The sequence below is a fragment of the Pinus tabuliformis genome, chromosome 3_2 (assembly GCF_031772625.1).
Source record: "Pinus tabuliformis cultivar Carrire ecotype Pingquan chromosome 3_2, CPIR1, whole genome shotgun sequence".
NCBI lineage: Eukaryota > Viridiplantae > Streptophyta > Pinopsida > Pinales > Pinaceae > Pinus > Pinus tabuliformis.
Window position 1 is genome coordinate 790,028,273 of NC_142302.1, and position 21,474 is coordinate 790,049,746.

A 21,474-nucleotide genomic window follows, 5' to 3' on the forward strand; every position below is an offset into this window, starting at 1 on the left:
GCCTCATCCAAAATTCTTCTTAACTGCACCTCTGATCATAAACCCATTAGTCTCGAGCTATCCATGGATGGTTATTTTCACCCCATTCCCTTTAGATTTAGCCCTTTGTGGATTCAGCAAGAGGGTTTTTAGGAGGTGGTTTCTGAAGCCTGGAACCGACAAATCTAGGGATCTCCTTTCTTTGTGTGGGAAGAAAAGTTGTGGACTCTTAAGAGAAGGCTCAAGGAGTGGGCTAAAACTCTGAAAACCCCAGCTGCCAAGAGAAAAGAGTCTTTAGAAAACCTTGCTGCCCTCCAATCATCAATGGAGGATTCTGATGTTACCCAAAGTCTGCTCCAAAAAGAAGTTGAGTTGCAAAAAGCCCTCCATAAAGCTAGTAGGGATGAAGAGGAGTATTGGAGACAAAAATCCAGAAACTTATGGTTACAGGCCAGCGACAAAAAGACTAGTTTTTTCCACAAGCAAGCCGAAACTCGCAAGCAATTCAAAAATGTAACAGAAATCCGCTCCCAAGATGCAGTGGTTAAAGATTTTGAAGGCATCAAGAGAGAAGCCTTCACTTTTTTCAAAGATCTCTATTCAGTGCCTGCTGACCCTCCTATAGATCCTCATGCCTATCCGTATAATCTAATCCCCTTCTGTGTGCAAGACTCTGTCAATACTATGCTGACTGCACCGATCAGCATGGATGAGCTCAAGAAAGCCTTGGATTGCATGGAACCGGATAAGGCGCCAGGGCCTGATGGGTTCACTGCTAGGTTCCTTCAGTCTTGCTGGTCAACTATCAATAAAGACCTCCTGAGAATGGTTAGGAAGTCCCGATCTTGCTCAAAGATAGGAGGCAGTACCAATTCAACCTTCCTTGCATTGCTACCGAAAGAGAAAGGAGCTTCAGGTTTTAGTAGATTCCGTCCCATTTCGCTGTGTAATACTAGCTATAAACTGATTACAAAAATAATATCCATTTGACTCAAGAATACTTTGCCGGACATCATACCGGAGAACCAAGGAGGCTTCATCAAAGGGAGAAAGATACTGGATAATATTGTGTTAGTTCGAGAGGCAGTTCATTCAAGTGGCCAAAGAAAAGAGAAAGGAATGGTGATAAAACTCGATCTGGAAAATGCCTTTGACAGGGTGAGGCATGACTTCTTGTTCACAGTTATGACGAAAATGGGCTTCTCAATAACCTTCATAAATTGGGTGAAAGCCTGCATTACCTCTCCTTGGATTGCTCCGCTGGTAAATGGCCATTCTACTGAATTTTTTAATGCATCTAGGGGATTAAGACAAGGTTGCCCGCTGTCCCCTCTCCTCTATGCTATCCAAGCCTCAGTGCTCAGTTTCCAGCTAGATTTTTGTCGACAAGCCCAAACTCTGCCAGGCCTCAGAATGGTGCACAATCTTAAAGACATAAACCATGCCCAATTTGCCGATGACACTCTGCTCCTCGGAGGTGCGAGCATTAATTCGACCAGATCTTTTAAGAAGGAATTGGACATTTATAAGGAGGCCTCTGGAAGCAAGATAAACTATTCAAAAATCACAATCTATGGCTGGAACTGCTCGGTCAAAGAGCTGACTGACATTGCTAGGCTCCTTGAGATGAAAGTCTATCAGACCTGGGAGTCCTTCAAATATCTTGGGATACCACTCTTCAAATCCACTCCTAAATTTGCCCACTGGATGCCCCTCTTAGACAAGCTTAAGCTCAGAATACAAGCCTGGGGAGCCTCCAGGCTGAATACTGCTCGGAAAATAATTCTTATAAAATTTGTTCTAATAAGCATGCCTCTTTTTTAGCACTCCATTCTTCTTGCTCCCAAAACCTTTCTCAGTAAAATGGATGGTATGCTGAGGCGATTCCTTTGGTAAGGGGGGGAAATAATGAAAGAAGACTTCACTTAGTTAATCGGGATACCATTAAGAGGCCAATCCTGCAAGGAGGTCTGCAACTGAGAGATTTGGCTGCACAAAATCTCGCTCTAGGCTCCAAAATCCTGTGGAATATAGTGGCTGGGAAAATAAGCTGGAGCAAGAAAGTCTTGTGGAAGAAATATTTTCAAGGTCAGCGTTTGAGATGTTTGGATCATCCGCCAAAAACCACCAGAGGTTCCCCAATTTTCAAGCTTTGCATCGCTGCTCTGGAGCATTTTAGTCCCAATCTCTACTGGATACCAGGAAATGGGAAAAAAATCAAAATTTGGGAAGACCAGATTCTAGAAGATCAGTCATTAAACCATATAGAAGGCCTTGCAAATATAAAAATTTGGCTACAGTACAATAATATGGAAACCCTTTGGGACATATCCACCTGGACGGAGGACTCTGGTAGACGGTGGGACAGCTGGAACCTGGGAGAGGTTCCACATTGTTTTCAAACTGAAGCATCGTTATTGTTAGACAAACTCCAAGGAAAATCTCCCATTTCAGCTATAGCCAAGGACAAAAGAGGGTGGGGCTCCCATTCTGGTTCTTTCTCGATTGTTGAAGGTTACAAAAGTTTGATTGTTGCTCCTAATGTCCCTCCTGACCCAACGCAATGGAATTTTATTTGGGCCTTCCCTTCGCTCCCAAAAGTGGACTTCTTCTGCTGGACGTTAGCTCACAACAATATTCTCACAGGAGATAACCTGAGAAAACGAGGAATGGAAGGGCAATCCAGATGCCCTTTGTGTATGTCAGAGGAAGAAACAGCTGATCACCTATTGTTGCTGTGCCCTTTTGCCAAAGCAGTTTGGAAGGGGGTACTGAAATCAAGGGCTGACAAGGTTGAGCTGCCAAGAAATATGCCAAAACTGCTTCATGAGTGGGCCAAGCTATCTTCATTCTGCCTCAATAAAAAAGACCTGCTTAAGACTACTTGGACGTGGATCCCTAAATTCACCTCCTAGAAGTTATGGTTGGAAAGGAACAACAGATTGTTCAGGGATGAAACCTGCACTTCAAACAATGTTATCTCCAAAATTAAAGCTCTTTTGGGGGAGACTTTGGATGCTAATCCGGCCTTAAGGAATGAAGCGATTCTCGATAGAGAGGAGGAGCTTTGGCTGAAAGATATTGTTCCAAACAATCAAACCAATCCTACTACTCCGACCTCTTGCCATGCTATGTGGGAAATTCGCCTCGAAGAACAGGAGTTTCTAAAGTGGCGTTCTGCTCTGGATGACCACTGTCTCTTCTTCGACGGGGCCTCTAAAGGCAACCTTGGGGCTGCGGGTGCGGGTGGAGTTCTTCTGAATCCCGATGGCTCTACTTTGCTCAAGTATCATTGGGGTCTGGGATTTGAATCAAATAATAGAGCTGAGGCTCTAGCTTTGTGGCAGGGGCTTTCTCTCGCTCTTAATCGGAACATTCATTCTCTGACGATCTTCGGAGACTCCAAACTTATCATTCAAGCGCTGAACTCAATGTCGAATCCTTCGCAAATCCATTTAGTCCTCATTCTCAAGAAAATTAGATCCATTCTGGACAAGTTTCAGAAAATAGCTTTCTATCATATCCTGAGGAATCTGAATTCTCAAGCGGATCTGGAAGCCAATCTTGGCTCAGCCCGTAGCCAAAGAACTCTCTCAGTCAATTCTGAGGATTCTCTCTGCATCATCCCATAATCTGCTTAAGACTTCCACTCTCAGAAAACCTGATCTCTCTGCTGCACTGGGGAATTTCTCCTGTACTAATAACAAAGGCTCTGCATCAGGCTATTCTCAGGGGTCCTCTATTCTCTGATCGACGGTACCTGATTCATCAATACAGAAAATATTGATGATCGGGAAGCTCAGTCCTTATCAGTTGCAAGGGAAGTTCAGTACTCAGTAAATGCATATGCCAGAGTGTGAATATCTGAAGATAAGTAAACTTCAAGTCCACGTTGATCTATTTACATGAAGGGTTCACTCCAGGTTTGCGCTAAAGTAGCTGATCCCTACGGTATGAGCACCGAGGGCTCTGCTGTAGCATTAGCTCTAAATCGCACCTCCAAACAGCGCAGAAACATTTATGCTTACCCCTACTTCCAGAAGGTGGTTGGTATTACATCTGCCCATGGATTTAGTGGAAGGACGAGGAGCAGGCATTGGTCCTAATCGTTTGAACAGAGCAGCACAATGAACAGAGCAAATTCTATTCCGGCAAACTGGTTGTATCCCTGACATCAAAAGGCGGTCCAGACAAGTCCCGCAGTTTCAAAGCACCTCCATTCATGGATTCAGCGATACAAAGCCTTCAAAGAGCGGTCCAGTCATTTCCGCAGTAGCTTAGCATCTTCAAGGATCTGCTGTATCATAGAGCGAAACCCTCTCTGTTTAGTAAGAAGTCTGGGTGACAAGAAATAATGTGTAACATCAGAATTCTGTGTAACAAGTACGCGGCAGCTGTTTTTCCACCTTTCAAGCAATTAACCGTTAAAGTCAAAAACAAAAAAACAACCTATTATTATAATTTTAATTAATATATATATATATATATATATATATATATATATGTATCTATATATATATATATATATATATATATATATATATATATATATATATATATATATATAATATTAACAATAATTATTAAACAATTTAAATAAATAAGTAAATTATCTTTTTAAACTAACCACTAAAATTATTTTATTTATTATTTTTTAATCCTAACTTTTATCTTAATAACCTAATATTATAACTTTAATATATATACATATTTATATTAATAATTATTAATAGATAATTTAAATAAATAAATTAAATTAAAGTTTTTAAAACTAACCATTAAAACTATCTTATTTATCTATATGTTTTTACCTAATTTAACTTATTTCCTTAAATAATAATAATAAGATTAATAATATTAAATTAATAAATAATAATTTGACTACTAATATTATTAATATATTAATATCAAGACTATATTACTAATATAATATTAATTATATTTAATAAATAATTTAGTTAATTAAAAAAAAATTACCTATATTAAGACTATATTATTAATATATAATAATAAATAATTTAATTAAATTAAATAAATTACCTTTTCTAACTAACCATTTAAATTATTTTATTTATTTATATTTTTAACCTTAACTTTATGATTTTAATTAAAATATATATATATATATATATATATCTGTGTGTGTGTGTGTGATTATTAATAAATAAATTAATAAATTACTTTTTAAGCTAACCATTGAAATTATTCTCGTCCTTAACAACCTATTATATATATATATATATGTGTGTGTGTGTGTGTGTGTGTGTGTGTGTGTGTAATTATTAATAAATTAATTAATTAATTTTTAAAACTAACCATTAAAAATATTTTATGTATTAATATTAAAAATAATAATAATATTAAATTAATTAATAATAATTTAACTTGGGTCCTAATGTCAAAATTAGCCGTTGGTCGATTTAGCCATTGGAGTCTCTCCTCAGACTATTTAACATGCTAAGTTGGATCTGTTTCTTCAACTTGTCCTGACAATGAACCACACTTGTTGGTTCGAAACACGTCGACAAATGTCTGTCTACATGTGATTTACGCTGAAGTTATTCTTTCAACTTATACATACTCAAGGGAGGACAACAACAGTGCTATCTAAGAAAAAAATGATGAAAACTGGCTATGCCATAGAAGATTGGGATATCTAAGCTTTTCTCAAATAAGAAATGCATACAGATTCTAGGTTGTTCGTGATATTCCAGATATCAGAATTCCTGAAGATACAATATGAAAACCATGTCAATTCAGTAAGAAAACCAGATCTAACTTCATTGAAAAGGAAGGGTCAACTAGTAAGCCTCTTGAACTTTTTCATACTAATTTATGTGGACCATCAAGGAAAAAGTCACCTCGTGGAGAAGAATAATTTATTTTGTTCATCAATGATTTCCACGGAATGTGTTGGATAGGTCTTCTAAAGCATAAAGATGAAGTATTTGAAAAGTTCAAAGCCTTCAAAGCTTTGGTTGAAAGTGAATCAGATCGCAAAATCAAATGCCTCAGATCTGATGGAGGAGGGGAATTTACCTCGGATGAATTATTTTACTTTTGTGAACTACATGGAATAAAAAGGTAGTTCTCCACCGCAAGGAATCCACGGCAAAATGGATTGGTAGAAAGAATGAACAGAACTGTTCAACAAATCGCTCGAGCTATGCTAGATGAATCTGGAACTCCTGCAACCTTCTGGGGTGAACCTACATTCGCCATTGTAACTATTCTCAACCAAGAAAATGTTCGGGTAAACAACACTCAAACTCCACATGAACTTTGGTATGGTAAGACTCCTACTATCAAATACTTTAATGTTTATGGACGCAAATGCTATATCAAAAGAACTGATGAAAAACTTGGTAATTTTGAGCCCATAGCAGATGAAGGTATTCTTCTTCGTTACTCTTCCCGAAGTAAAGGATATAAATGTTATAATAAAAGACTTGGGAAAATTGTTGAAAATATTGATGTTGTACTTGATGAAGCATGTAAAAGTCCAAAACAGATAAAAACAGAAGATTATGACAATGAAGAAGATGGGGATTATTTTCCCACATCAAATCACAATGATTCTAAAGAAGAAACCAGTGAAGCACTAGAAGAAGAGATAACGGTAGAAGAAAAGACTCCATCCAGGTATGTTCAAAAAAATCATCCAGAAACTCAAATTTTAGGGGAAAAAGAGGTAGGTGTATAGACATGAAGAACTATTACAGAAACCTCAAGCTATCTACCATTACTATCCTCCACCGAACCTAAAAATGTAAATGAAGCATGCAAAGATGAATGTTGGGTCAAGGGCATGAATGAAGAACTTGAGCAAATTGAAAAGAATAATACTTGGGAATTAGTTGCTAGACCTCATGATAAAAATATCATAGGAACTAAATGGATATTCAAAAACAAACTGAATGAAAATGGAGAAGTTATTAGAAACAAGGCCAGACTTGTTTGTAAAGGGTATTCTCAACAAGAAGGTATAGATTTTGAAAAAACTTTTGCACCTATTTCTATACTTGAAGCCATAAGCATGTTTATTGCTCTTTCTAGTTTTCAGAAATTCAAAGTATACCAAATGGGTGTAAAATCTGCTTTCCTTAATGGAGATTTAGAAGAAGAATTCTATATTGAACAAACATAAGGATTCATTCTTGTCAATGATGCAAAACTTGTATGCAGACTTAGAAAGGCTCTCTATGGTCTAAAACAGGCTCTAAGGGCTTGGTATTACCGCCTTGACAAATATCTACACCAACAGGGTTTTTCAAAAGGATCAGCAAATAACAATCTATATACAAATATTAGCATTGATAAATTGCTAATAATTGTTGTTTATGTTGATGATATCATTTTTGGTAACAATGAAGAATCCATGAGTCAAAATTTTGCTTCAGTAATGCAACAAGAATTTGAAATGTCATTGGTTGGTGAACTTACTTATTTTCTTGGTCTACAAGTTCAACAAAATAAAGATGGTATTTTTCTTTCACAAACCAAATATCTCAAATAGATCTTGAAAAAGTACAGCATGGAAGATTCTAAACCTATATGTACCCCAATGGTAACAGGATGCAGTTTCAGCTCAAATGATGAATCAACATCAGTACATCACCCAACTTACAGATCCATAATTGGTAGTCTGCTTTATCTGATAGGTGCCCAACCTCACATTATGCATGCAATAGGAATAGTTGGAAGATTCCAAGAAAATCCAAAGGAATCACACCTTCAGGTGGTCAGAAGGATTTTCAAATATCTTCAAGGAACATAGAGCTTTGTTTTATGGTATCCTATAGATACAGATCTTACTCTTCATGCATATACAGATGCAGATTGGGAAGGTGTTAGAAAATTATATATTACGGAGCAATGGAACACATAAAATATTGCAGAAATATAAACACAGAAAACACACAAAACAAGAGAGACACAGATATACGTGGTTCACCCAGTTTGGGCTACGTCCACCCCGAACAGCCAGTCCTTCCTTTCTATTATCCAGAAAAATGAAGAGACACAACCTACAGCAAATCTGCTGTAATATCCTCTGTTTTCTCTCACAGTCTCACCTCTCTGTTTCTCACTCACAAAATACACATCTATCACATAGCCTCAAATACAATACCCTCATACAAAGAGAGGGGTTTCCTTCTAGGGCAAACAAAACCCTAAACTAAACATAAGTTCTACCTTCAGATCATCCGCCTAATGAGCAGCCCAGATTGACTAGAAATTACTATACTTTTACAAGGCAATTTTACAGCTGTTTTTAGCTTCGGGGGCGTTGCGCCTGGACCCCCCCCCCCCTAGACCCCCCCCCCCCGGACCCCCCCTGCAGCGAATATTTTACGGGCGGCGTTGCCACCCCCATTTCAAACTGGGGTCCTATGTGGCGATACCTTTGAATATAGAAGATAATCAGGCTCCACACCCAACAATATCCCACTTGGAGACTGATTGTATTAACTCCACCGCTACTCCATTTGCTGGACATTGACTCCTCTTTGGACCTGGTTGTTTCTCATCTTCATCGTCATCCTTGAAGACCAACTAAAACTGAGCATATTTTCAGTTTCTCCCTGGTTACAACTTTTTTTAGCATATCTGCAGGATTCTGGCTAGTGTGTATCTTTTCCAGCTTCAACTCTCCATCTTCCAACACTGATTGTATGAAATGGTACTTGAGCTGTATGTGTTTAGTCCTGGAATGAAATGCTGAGTTCTTTGCAAGATGAATGACACTTTGGCTATCACTGTATAACGTGCCCATATCATGCTCCTTACCCAATTCACCCATAAACCTGTGTAACCAAATCATTTCTTTACTAGCCTCTGTAGCAGCAACATACTCTGCTTCTGTTGTTGAAAGTGCAACAACACTTTGGATTTTTGAAACCCAACTGACAGTTGTTCCTCCAACAGTAAATACATATCCTGTAGTGCTCCTCCTGTTATCTCTGTCACCTGTCATATCTACATCAACATATCCTTGTAGGCAGATGTTTGAACCACCAAAGCATAATGTTTGATTTGTGGTACCTTTCAAATATCTGAGAATCCATTTCACTGCCATCCAATGTTCCTTTCCTGGATTGTTCACGTACCTACTTACAACTCCCACTGCATGTGAAATATCAGGCCTTGTGCAGACCATTGCATACATTAAGCTTCCAACTATTGATGCATATGGAACTTTAGACATATAATCCATGTCTTCTTGGGTCTTTGGGCACATTTCCTTACTAAGTTTGAAATGGCTAGCAAAAGGTGTACTAACTGGTTTTGCATTGTGCATGTTAAATCTTTTCAACACTTTTTGTATGTACTCATTCTGAGACAATGTTAATTTACGATTTTTTCTGTCTCTAGTTATTCTCATACCAAGGATTTGTTTTGCAGCTCCCAAATCCTTCATTGCAAATGAGTTTGCCAATTATCTTTTGAGCACATTTATTTCCTGCATGTTAGATCCTGCAACAAGCATGTCATATACATACAATAACAATATAATATAGCTGCCATCATTTTGCTTTTTCAAATAAACACAATGATCAGAGTGACATCTAGTATAACCTTGTTCAGACATAAACTTGTCAAATTTTAGATACCACTGCCTTGGAGCCTGTTTTAAGCCATACAAGCTCTTCTTCAACCTGCACACTAGTTTCTCCTTCCCTTTCACCTCATATCCTTGCGACTGCTCAAGATGCAAATCTTCAGCTGCTACAAGACTTAAAATAGTTCTGATTGAAGTCATTTTAACAACAGGAGAAAATATTTCATCAAAATCAATACCTTTCTTCTGTGCAAATCCCTTCACCACAAGTCTAGCTTTGTACCTCTGTTTTCCTCCATCTTCTTCCTTCATCCTGTAAACCCATTTATTCTTCAATGTAGTTTTTCCTACAGGCAACCTGACTAAATCCCAAGTTTGGTTATGCATTAAGGAGTCCATCTCTTCTTCCATGGCTACCTCCCACTTCTTCCTGCTTTCAACCTACATTGCTTCTTCATAACATTCGGGTTCACCAGAATCAGCCAACAATAAATAATATAATGAAGGAGAGTATCGTTCAGGGGGTATACTTATCCTGGTAGACCTTCTAACACCACTTTCAGATGTTTGGGGTGCCTGTTGCTGTTGTGGTGGTTGCTGTTGTTGATTATTATTATTTTCAGGCACCTTTACCTTTTCAGTGATTTCATCAAGAAATGCATATTCCTTGTTTTCTTTTTCTTGTTTCTTTTCCTGTAATTGATTCTTATACAAGACCTTTTCATTGAATATTAAATCTCTGCTCCTAATGATTTTGTGATTTTCATAATCATATAAGTGATAACCAAAATAATTAACACCATATCCAATAAAGGTACATTTCTTTGACTTTGCCTCAAGCTTTGTTCTATTTTCTTTATCAATATGGACAAAGGCCTCACAACCAAAAGGATTTAAAATAGAGTAGTTTACCTTTTTACCTGTCCATGCTTCCTCGGGAACACCACCATCCAAGGAACTTGAAGGCCCTCTGTTTATTAGATAAACAGCAGTATCTACAGCATCTGCCCAAAACTGTAAAGGCAATCTTGCATGCAATCTCATGCACCTTGCACGCTCCATGGTTGTTCTATTCATCCTTTCTGACACACCATTTTCTTGTGGTGTTCTTGGAACTGTCTTCTCTCTGCAAATTCCATGCTCTGAACAATACCTATCAAACTCTTTGCTGCAATATTCACCTCCATTGTCTGATCTAAGACACTTCAATTTCTTTCCTGTCTCAATCTCAACCAAAGCTTTCCATTTCTTGAAAGTATCAAATACATCAGATTTATTCCTAATACAATAAATCCAAGTTTTTCTAGTTGCATCATCAATAAAAGTAACATAATAACCAGAGCCACCGAGAGATGATACCTAAGCAGGTCCCCATACATATGTATGCACAAGCTCTAATTTTTCATTCTTCTTTTCTTTCCCAACTTTGAGAAATCTGACTCTCTTCCGTTTTCCATAAATGCAATTCTCACAGAAGTCCAAATCAACATTCTTCAAACCCGGCAACAAATTCCTTGAGTGAAGAATCTTCATCCCCTTTTCACTCATGTGGCCGAGCCTATGATGCCATAATGCTGCATCTGCTCCTTTGGAAGTTAAAGCATTAACAGAGTTAGAAATACCATTGCATAAATACAATGTACCAACCTTTCCGCCTTTTTATATTACCAAGGCTCCTTTGGTGACCTTCCAAGCTTTATCTGTGAAAGTTGTGTTGGAAATAATACTGAGGGGGGGGTGAATCAGTATTATCAAGTTCTTTTAATAAATCTTCCTTATTTATACTTTGAATTATTTTTGCATGTCAGTACCATAAAATAATGAGCATGAACAAGAAAAACAGATAGTCACACCAAAGAACACCAGATATAAGGTGGAAACCCAATGTGGGTGAAAACCACCTGCTGCAATATGTCTCTATCTTCTTTCAAATTAGAAACTCCTTTTACAATGGTTTTGTACTGGTGCAGTCCTTTACCAGTACACAGGCTGCAACCTGCAGAGAGCTACAACTCTCTCTCGTTTTCCAGTCTCTCCTGGAAGGGAGCTACAACCCCCTACTTCTTTTCTTTCAAGGACCACTTTTCATAAATTTTCAAACTGGATCCATGAACATCAAATGATCATCAAGTACAAGTAAATCACCCAGGAAACTGCAGTAACCAGATCAATAGTAACAGTAAACTAAACCCAGAACACCTTATCAACAGAGAAAAGTCAGTCAAATAAATGCCTTAATACAGATACGCAGTTTTTCTTTCTCTGGCCTGCATGGCTACGCACTTCACCTTCTGCTCCCCTGCGTATACACGTACAGAGCCTTCTGCTGCACCGCGTACCCATGCACTGTTTCTTCAATCACGCTGTGTACTGTTACTGTAGGCACGCACCCACAGATACTATCGCGCCGCATACTGCTACTATAGCCACGCACCCACAGATGCTATCGCGCCGCGTACCTACGCACCTGCGGCTTCTGAAACGCCGCGTACTTTCACTGTGCCTATGCACCTGAACCTCTGTCACACTGCGTACCCATGCACTTCACCTTCTTCTATTGTACGTACACACGTAGTGCGCCTTCTTCTGCTCTGCGTACCCACGCACTTGCACTACTAATCACCTGCATACCTCTGGCTAGGGCCAAATTGGCAGTCCACCAGTGTGCTACAGATCGTCAGATGCCCAGATCTGATCATGCGCTCGAGAGATCACCCTTCATAGATTCTCTTTCAACAATAACCCAATATTTCAGATCTTAAGATATTCAATTTGCAAAAGATACTTAGCCAAGTGATCTCCTTTGCTTTATATAGGCAAGCTCTTCCTAAAATCATGGATCAATACCATAGATAACCAATACAAGGGGCCCTAAGACATGGGGCTCAATAATAATAATAATATAAAACAATACCACGGGCCAAAACCATAGAATCAAGAACGGCGGGCTAAATACCACGGGCCAAACATAAGAAACCCCACGTGAGCGCGCTTCTCTGCCTTGAAGTAAGTGAACTGGGTGTACGCATCTTCTGAACGGGTGACCTGCGTGTGCGGCCGCAGTCCCTTCACGGCGTACCTGTGGGTATGCACCTTTTGAACTATTCTCCTGCGTACCTCTTAATTTCCAACATTTTGAGAGCCTGATCAGAGCATTGCCACTTGAGGGTGTTTCCATCAAGTACAACATCTGTATCATAGAGCCATACCAAAATCATAATGCCAACAATCTCCCCCTTTGGACTTGATGGCAACCTCAAAATCTTCAACATCATTCTCCCCCTTTGACATCAAGGGCAAAGGGTTATGCTCCCCTTAAGAACATGCTCCTCCTGAATATAAACCAGATCTGCAAAGAAGAACCATAATCCACCAAACACCATAAATGACCATGAAAGAGATAGAGACATATTGCAGCAATATTCAGACCAGCATCCATGATCTCCTTCTGTACGTCCTCCATAATGCCAACAATGCATGATATGCTCCCCCTGAACCTGTGCCATTCGATCTTCAACCAATCCGCAACCCAGCACATGTACGCATATGCCCTAGATGAGCCTTGCGTACAACCAACTATCAGAAGAGATTCAACAAGATGATGCATCAACAACCCCTAGCTTTTACCTGAGGTATTCAAAGGTCTCCCTGGGCAATGGTTTGGTGAGTATATCAGCAACTTGTTCCTTAGAAGGAACATACTCCAACTTGACCTTTTGTTCAAGTACTTGTTCCCGGAGAAAATGATACTTGATCGGTATGTGCTTGGTCTTTGAATGCATGACTGGGTTCTTTGAAATGCTGATTGCACTTGTGTTATCACATAAGATGGAGATAGGTGGTGTACAAGTGATTTGAAAGTCCTGCAAGGTCTGCATCATCCAAAGGAGTTGAGTGCAGCAAGATGCAGCAGCAACATATTCTGCTTCAGCTGTCGACAAGGCAATCGAACTCTGTTTCTTGCTGAACGAAGATACTAATCTGGAACCCATAAAGAATGCACCACCACTTGTGCTCTTCCTATCATCCATGCTTCCTGCCCAATCTGCATCTGTATAAGCATGAAGTGTGAGATCTGTATCTCTAGGATACCATAAGCCATAATTTTGAGTCCCTTGAAGATATTTAAAGATTCTCTTCACTGCCTGAAGATGAGTTTCCTTCGGATTTGCTTGAAATCTTCCAACTATTCCCACTGCATGCATGATGTCTGGTCGGGTACCTGTCAAATAAAGTAGACTTCCAATCATAGATCTGTAGGTTGGTTGATGCACTGCTGCTGATTCATCATTTGCACTGAGGCTACATCATATGACCATGGGTGTACATACTGGCTTTGCATCTTCCATGCCATATTTCTTCAAAATCTGCTTGAGATACTTGGTTTGAGACAAAAAGATCCCTCCTTTTTTTTCTTGGATTTGCAAACCAAGAAAATATGTCAGTTCTCCCAGCAAGGACATTTCGAATTCTTTCTGCATCACCAAGGCAAAACTTTGACTCATAGCTTCTTCATTGCTGCCAAAGATAATATCATCTACATACACAACAAGTATTAGCAATTTGTCATTTTCAACTTTTATATAAAGATTGTTGTCTGTTGATCCTTTTGAAAAACCTTGTTGATGAAGATATTTGTCCAAACGGTAGTACCAAGCCCTTGGAGCTTGTTTGAGACCATAGAGAGCCTTTTTCAATCTGCATGCAAGATTTGGATCATTTCCAAGAATGAAACCATCTGGCTGCTCAATGTATACTTCTTCTTCCAAGTCTCCATTCAGAAAGGCTGATTTCACGTCCATTTGAAATACTTTGAAGTTTTGGAAGCTTGAGAGAGCAAGGAACATTCGGATGGCCTCAAGTCTTGCAACAGGAGAAAAGGTTTCTTCAAAATCTATTCCTTCTTGCTGCGCATACCCTTTACAAACAACTCTGGCCTTGTTTCTAATTACTTCTCCATTTTCATTCAATTTATTTTTGAAGACCCATTTTGTCCCTATAACATTCTTATCCTTTGGTCTAGGAACCAGCTCCCAAGTGTTGTTCTTTTTGATCTGCTCAAGTTCTTCATCCATTGCTTTCACCCAACATTCATCTTTGTATGCCTCTTTCACATTTTGTGGTTCAGTGGAAGAGAGTAATGCCAAATAGGTTGAAGCTTCTGCAACTGTTCTTCTTGTTTGTATAGCTGCTTCTTTCTTCCCCAAAATCTGAGACTCTGGATGATTCTTCTGAACATATCTGGATGGAGTCTTCTCTTCTATCCTTATCTGCTCCTTTGTTTCTTCTTGAGGTTCTTCTTCTTCATCATTCTGTCTTTGAGGGTAGTCTTCATCTTCTTCGATATCTTCATGATTTACTTGCCTAGGAATGTATCCCTTCTCATCAACCACTACAACAATGTTGTCAACAATTCTTCCAAGTCTTTTATTGTAGCACTTGTATGCTTTGCTGTGTGGAGAATAACCAAGAAGAATGCCTTCATCTGCTCTAGGTTCAAGTTTGCCAAGTTGCTCATCAGTATTCTTAATATAGCATTTGCTCCCAAAGATTTTGAAGTGCTTTACCGAAGGAGTCTCACCATACCAGAGCTCATGAGGCATTTGAGTGTTGTTCACCCGGACATTTGTTTTGTTGAGAATAACAACCGCAGCATATGCAGCTTCACCCCAGAAAGTTGCGGGAGTTCCAGACTCATCAAGCATAGCACGAGCCATTTGTTGGATTGTTCTGTTCATCCTTTCCACTACTCCATTTTGCTGAGGAGTTCTAGCTGTAGAGATTTCTCTTCTTATCCCATGTTCTTCACAGAAATCAAAAAATTCATTTGAGGTAAACTCCCCACCTCTGTCAGATCTGAGGCACTTAATTTTGTATCCTGATTCATTTTCAACCAAGGCTTTAAAGGATTTGAATTTTTCGAATGCTTCATCTTTGTACTTCATAAGTCCTAACCAGACAAACCTGGAGAAATCGTCAATGAATAATATCAAGTATTCTTCTCCTCGAGGTGTCCTTTTCCTGAATGGTCCACATACATCTGTATGTACAAGCTCAAGAGGCATGCTAGCTGATCCTTCCATCTCTGGAAAGTTAGTTCTGGTTTGCTTTCCAAACTGACATGACTTGCATATGGTGTTGTCTGGAATCTTGATATCTGGAAGACCGTGAACTGCCTGATATTTGCATGCTTTCCTTATTTGTGAAAAGCTTAGATGCCCCAACCTCCGGTGCCATAACCAGTGTTCATCATCCTTGCTTAGATAGCATTGTTGTTTTCCTTCTTCAAATATGTATAGATTATTTGGAGTTCTTTTACCTTTGATCATCGTTTTACCTGTATCAAGATCACGAACAAGACATCCATTTGTTCTAAATATCACCTCAGTTCCTTGATCACACATCTGGCTAACACTCAAAAGATTATGCTTTAATCCATCAACATACAAAACATTTCCAGCTTTGACCTTTTCTTTTAACTGAGCAGTGCCTTTTCCTTTTATAACTGCAGGAGTATCATTTCCAAAAGAAACTTTCTTTCCCTTTTCTAAAGCAGAATATGATTCAAGTTTTTCTTTATCACCTGTCATATGCTTCGAACATCCATTGTCAATGTACCCTTAGATTTTCCTGTCCTTCTGCATAAAATGCTATCCCACATCTTTCTGTTTGTGGTTCCTTTATTCTCCAAGTTTTGGTGCTTGAGGCTTGTTCCTTTGTCTGCTGAAACCTGCTCCTGCATTCAGAATCTTCATGACTAAAGTTATTGCAAATAGAACATTCAACTTCATTTTCAAGAACCGAAAAGTTGTTATAGGTCCTTTTTGTAATCCCGGTCATACTTCTTTGTTTTTGAGCTTCTCTAGTCATGATCGTTTTATATGCAACACATTGCGCTGCTTTGTGACCAAAGTTATGGCAAGAGAAGCATTTTCCATTGAAGAAACTTTTGCGGTTATCAAATCTTCCGACCAAACGATTGTAATTTCTATTGTCATTCATTCTTGAAGCAAATTGAGAGGATTTTACCTGTGGCTGGTTGTAGCTTTTGTTCAGCCTTAATACGGATTGCCCCTGGTTTACCTGATAGTCTTTGTTTGTAATTGGTCCCTGCTTTACCTGGTGATCTCCATTGTGCTTTTGCTCATTCCTTCTTGCTGCATCAAGATAACTCTTTGAGGTGGATTCTTGAGACGTTTCTCCATTATAACCCAAACCTGTCTTGTTTAGAGGAGAACGTTGTACATTGATGATCTCATCCAGAGTTTCAGATCCTTTGACAAACTTAAGATTAATTGCCTTTGTTTTCTCAATATCTTTTCTAAGACTAACAATTTCACCTTCTAACTTTTCAAGATATTTTTCTTTTTCATCAATTTGAAGTTGTAGAGTATCAATGATCCTATTCTTTTCTTCTATACATTTCTTGAGTCTAGAAATTTCTTCATAAAAGCTATCCACATCTATAGCATCCATGTAATCATCATCTTCAAATGCCATTAAAAGTTTATAGTCATTACCTCGTTCATCTTCATCACTATTTGATAGACCATCACTATCCTCATGAGTGTAGTAGCTTTTCTTATTTGCATTATGTTTCTTGCTCCATCTAGCAGGTTCCTTTCCTTTGTCAATCTTATCCTTATGAGGACATTTCGCAGCATAATGACCTACTCTTCCAGAAGCAAAACATTTAAAAGGTAACTTACCTCTGAACCTTCCAGTACCCCGTTGAAGATTTCTGACAAAATTTGATTCTTCTTCTTCTTTTGGCACGTAACTTGCTTCATAGTAGTCCCCTTTACCTGAAGCCTTGAAAGCAACTTCTCTCCTATCTGATGGACCTCCCTTTCTCATTTCATAAGCAGTTAGAATTCCGTGTAGCTGGGACATAGTAAGAATTCGTGGATTTTCCTTTTCTTCTATTGCGGACACTTTAGATTCAAACTTGGGGGACAATGATCTTAAAACTTTTTCAACCACAATAGCCTCTTTTATTTCTTCACCCAAGTTTTTCATGCAATTAACAATCTCGTCTACCCAAAGGAAATAGTTAGCCACACTTTCATCATTATACATTCTGAGATTCTCATACTGAATCCTGAGGGTTTGAAGTTTAGCATGCTTTACCTGTTCATCTCCTTCGTAGCTCAAGACAATCTTGTCCCATATTTCTTTTGCGGATTTATATTGCATAACCTTCACGAATTCTATTTGAGATAAGCATCCCAGCAGAGTATTGACTGCTTTAGCATTTGTTTCATATTTCTTCTTTTCAGCCGTATCTGTAGGAGTAGCTGAAGGAAAAGTGTAGCCTGTATCTATGATATCCCAAACTTCTGTACCAAGAGATTGAAGATAGGCAGTAACTCTTACCTTCCAATAATTGAAGTTTGTCCCACCAAAAATTGGTGGCCTGATTGATGCTTCCCTCTCGTAGTTGCTCATGATGAATGATCTTCCTTCAAGCGATCAAGCTTCTCTGAAGGACCTGCTCTGATACCAATTGTTGGAAATAATACTGAGAGGGGGGGTGAATCAGTATTATCAAGTTCTTTTAATAAATCTTCCTTATTTATACTTTGAATTATTTTTGCATGTCAATACCAGAAAATAATGAGCATGAACAAGAAAAACAGATAGTCACACCAAAGAACACCAGATATAAGGTGGAAACCCAATGTGGGTGAAAACCACCTGTTGCAATATGTCTCTATCTTCTTTCAAATTAGAAACTCCTTTTATAATGGTTTTGTACTAGTGCAGTCCTTTACCAGCACGCAGGCTGCAACCTGCAGAGAGCTACAACTCTCTCTCGTTTTCCAGTCTCTCTTGGAAGGGAGCTACAACCCCCTACGTCTTTTCTTTCAAGGACCACTTTTCATAAATTTTCAAACTGGATCCATGAACATCAAATGATCATCAAGTACAAGTAAATCACCCATTCAACTGCAGTAACCAGATCAATAGTAACAGTAAACTAAACCCAGAACACCTTATCAATAGAGAAAAGTCAGTCAAATAAATGCCTTAATACAGATACGCAGTTTTTCTTTCTCTGGCCTGCGTGGCTACGCACTTCACCTTCAGCTCCCCTACGTATACACGCAGAGAGCCTTCTGCTGCATCGCTTAGCCACGCACTGTTTCTTCAATCACGATGCATACTGTTACTGTAAGCACGCACCCACAGATACTATCGTGCCGCGTACTGCTACTGTAGCCACGCACCCACAAATACGATCGCGCCGTGTACCTACGCACCTGCGGCTTCTCAAGCGCCGCGTACTTTCACTGTGCCTACGCACCTGAACCTCTGACGCGCTGCGTACCCATGCACTGCGCCTTCTTCTGCTCTGCGTACCCACGCAGTGCGCCTTCTTCTGCTCTGCGTACCCACGCACTTGCACTGTTAATCACCTGCGTACCTCTGGTTAGGGCCGAATTGGCAGTCCACCAGTGTGCTACAGATCGTCAGATGCCTAAATCTGATCATGCGCTCGAGAGATCACCCTTCATAGATTCGCTTTCAACAATAACCCAATATTTCAGATCTTAAGATATTCAATTTGCAAAAGATACTTAGCCAAGTGATCTCCTTTGCTTTATATAGGCAAGCTCTTCCTAAAATCATGGATCAATACCATAGATAACCAATACAAGGGGCCCAAAGACATGGGGCTTAATAATAATAATAATATAAAACAATACCACGGGCCAAAACCATAGAATCAAGAACGGCGGGCTAAATACCACGGGCCAAACATAAGAAACCCCACGTGAGCGCGCTTCTCTGCCTTGAAGTAAGTGAACTGGGGGTACGCATCTTTTGAACGGGTGACCTGCGTGTGCGGCCGCAGTCCCTTCACGGCGTACCTGCGGGTACGCACCTTTCGAACTATTCTCCTGCGTACCTCTTAATTTCCAACATTTTGAGAGCCTGATCAGAGCATTGCCACTTGAGGGTGTTGCCATCAAGTACAACATCTGTATCATAGAGCCATACCAGAATCATAATGCCAACAAGTTGTCACACAACCTTCACTGCCTAACTGCCCTGTTGAAATTAGATTTTTCTTTAGATCTGGAACATGCCTTACCTCCTTTAATAGCCATTGGTTTCCATTCTATTGTTTTACAAGAACCTTACCCATTCCAACGATTTTACAGGGTTTATCATCACCCAGACGAACTTGTCCAAAATCTCCTTGAACATAGTCATGAAAGTATTTCTTATCAGGTGTGGCATGGAATGAAGCCCCTGAATCTACCACCCAGGAATCAGTAATATTTTCGAAAGAAAGAATCAAAGCATCTTGTAACACCTCACCTGTCACATTTGCTTCATGATTGTTTTCTTGCTGTGCATCTCCTTCTTTTCCCTTTTGAGATCTACAGTATTTCTTTAGGTGTCCTTTCTTTCCACATTTCCAGCACACTATCCCCGATCTGGACTTGGATCTGCCTTTCCTTGATTTGCTGCGATATCCTATGCTCTTTCCTCTTTCCATTTTTCTTCCTCTAGACTCTGCACTCAAAGAATTTCCCGATGTCTCACCAGAGCTTTTCCGTCGCATTTCCTCGCTAAGGATAGCACCGACAACATCATCAAACTTTAAAGTACTAGATCCAAAAACAGAGTTACTAATGGCCATTACCAAACCATTCCAACTTTCTGGTAATGAGCACAAGAATAACAGAGCTCTAACTTCATCGTCAAAGTTTACCCCTACAGAACTTAACTGACTTGTAACTATATTAAAATCATTTAAATGGTTTGCAGCAGATCCACCTTCCGACATATTCATATTAAATAACCGTTTCATAAGAAATACCTTGTTTGATGCCGAGGGTTTTTCATATAGTTTCGAAAACGTCTGCATCAAACCCTTTGTCGTGGTTTCCTTCGAAATGTTGAAGGTGACTGACACAGCAAGGCACAACCGTATTGTTACGAGTGCCTTTCTATCGAGAAGGTTCCATTCTTCGTCTTTCATACCCTTCAGCATCTTTGTTTTTCCGCCCAATGGTAGGTATAGATCTTTCTGATACAGATAATCTTCCATCTGCATCTTCCATAGCGAGAAGTTTTGGCCGTTAAATTTCTCGACCCTAAACTTACCATCTTCCGCCATTGCTCCCACTCGAACCAGGAACCCTTCTTTCCTGCGAGTTTATCAGCCAAATAGACCTTCGTCTGTGATACCAATTGTTAGAAAATTATATATTACGGAGAAATGGAACACATAAAATATTGCAGAAATATAAACACATAAAACACACAAAATAAGAAAGACAGATATACGCGGTTCACCCAGTTTGGGCTACGTCCACCCCGAACAACCAGTCCTTCCTTTCTATTATCCAGCAAAATGAAGAGACACAACCTATAGCAAATCCGCTGTAATATCCTCTGTTTTCTCTCACAGTCTCACCTCTCTATTTCTCGCTCACAGAATACACATCTATCACACAGCCTCAAATACAATACCCTCATACAAAGAGAGGGGTTGCCTTCTAGGGCAAAAAAAACCCTAAACTAAACATAAGTTCTACCGTCAGATCATCTGCCTAATGAACAACCCAGATTGTCTAGAAATAACTATACTTTTACAAGGCCATTTCAGTTGTTTTTAGCTTCGGGGGTGCTACCCCTGAAACCCCCTGCCACGGGGGGGCTCCCAAAGGTCGCAGCCGCCCCCCCCCCCCCCCCGGACCCCCCTTGCAGCGAATATTTTACGGGCGGCGTTGCCGCCCCCATTTCGAACCGGGGTCCTATGTGGCGATACCTTTGAATATAGAAGATAATCAGGCTCCACACCCAACAAAAGGAAGTGTTGATGACATAAAAAGCACTAGTGATGGTGCATTCTATATGGGTTCCAATTTAGTGTCTTGGTTCAGCAAGAAACAAAGTTCCATTGCATTTTCTAC